General features: G+C 42.5%; 1 pseudogene; it reads left to right on the forward strand.

Moving 5' to 3' along the window:
• Nucleotides 1-1,810, forward strand: part of LOC102474574 (cytoplasmic dynein 1 light intermediate chain 1 pseudogene) — a 127,249-nt pseudogene that overhangs the window by 124,687 nt on the left and 752 nt on the right.

A 1,810-nucleotide genomic window follows, 5' to 3' on the forward strand; every position in this document is an offset into this window, starting at 1 on the left:
TCAAACCCTGAATTGCACTAGACCCACCCTTAATCAAACCCTGAATAGAATCTATGTTCTCTATTGTTAAAAACTTTATGAGCTGTTAATTAAAACACTAGCCCCTCTCCCTTTACTTGCATGTAACAAGTTTTCAATAAAAACGCACGATGACTCCTAGCAGTTGTCACCACTCAGAGAGCGATCTTTGAGGGGTGTCCGGCATAGGACGTGCATGAAAAGGCATCGAGGCCTCTGTCTTCTGTTCACCTTCGCTGCCTTCGTCGAGATAACCCACCCACGCCAATGCTGGTCCCCGGCACTAGCAGGTGTGTGTGTCATCCGGCGTGCAGAGGTAAAGAGATGGAAGTTGCGGGGACCACCAATGGGGCATGGTCACCTTATGATCATATATCTTCTACTTCTCCATCTTATCAGGATTTGGAGCAGGCATGCTCATACACCTGATGTGATTTCCAAGCCACCAGGATTCAAACTGTGTCTGGTGGTAATGGAGGATTCTCTTCCCTTAACTACTATAGGTCTGCTCTATTTCCAGACCTCGAAAGAGTGCAGGAATCTCTTAATGATCTTTTGACGATGCCATAGTGCTCTTGTGAAGTTTAACATTACAAGATAGGTTATATTCACCCACCTCTACTTCTACATCTCAGAAAATGGTGTTTTGAAAAGAACAGATGGTCTTCAGGGCAATGTTGTCAAATTGTACATAAGGAGCCTAGCATTTGTTAATTTTTTCCACATTTTATTAGTTTACGATGGGGCCTTTATAAAAGGAATATGTAGCATTGAATGTTCCCAGTAATAAAACCCATTTGACTTACTGTCTGTATTCTCAAAAATACCAAAATATGGCGAGAGTGGTGTGATTTCCAATCAAGATGGTGGCTGTGGGCGAGTTGGCTCCTTCGATTCCTCTCTGCCACGATCGGCTTCCACTTACACCACCGCCCTTTGGCCAACTAGCTAGCGTCAAGTCAGGGCGATGCTGCAGCCAGTGATAATGAGCATGGGCAGAACCTTTAGTCCTGCATCCTCAGCGAGGTCTCCATCCAATCCCACTCCAAACACCCCACGGGAAAGAACATGCCTCTGTTGAGTGAATGAAGCTGGAAAAACGAGCTTCATAAGAAAAATTAGGGGAGTAGAAAAATACGAGAAAGGAAGAGGATGGGAATGTTCGTACTTAAATGTGCACGATGAAGACAGGGATGATCGCAGAAGACGTCATGTACGGGTCTTAGGTGGAGACCTGTATCATAAAGACCTCCTCAAATTGTCCCTGGATGGCATTTCTCTGAAGGACACTCTAAGTATGCTGGCTGTTGATATGTAAAAGCCTTGGACAGCTTTGGGTTCTTTAAAGAAATGGACAAGAGGTGTTAGAGAAACAGGTCTACAAACTGAAAATTCCTCCAGAAGAAATGAAAGAAATGGAATGGAAGTTGATTAGAGGCTTCCAAGAATATGTGGAGCCAGAAGAAGACTTCCCAGCCTTGCCTCAGAGAAGAATACCACATCACAGGGAGACAAAGATGACAATGTAGTTTTGCCTCTGGGAGCAGATACGCTTACTCATAACTTGGGCATTACAGTACTTGTAATTTGAACAAAGTGTCAAGCCATTAGTATATTGGAGAAAGAACTTGACTACAGAGACACATATTTTGATTTTATTTAGTCACAAAACTGGAAGTTTTGTTTTCAATATGGTGCGGCACTTACACTTCGATAAAAGAAAACAACAATATAGCTTTAGTATATAAATACATCAAACAGAAACTATATGAATTACTTTATAAAATTCCTG

Source organism: Tupaia chinensis, unplaced genomic scaffold (assembly GCF_000334495.1).
Source record: "Tupaia chinensis unplaced genomic scaffold, TupChi_1.0 Scaffold000027_1, whole genome shotgun sequence".
Classification (NCBI taxonomy): Eukaryota; Metazoa; Chordata; class Mammalia; order Scandentia; family Tupaiidae; genus Tupaia; species Tupaia belangeri.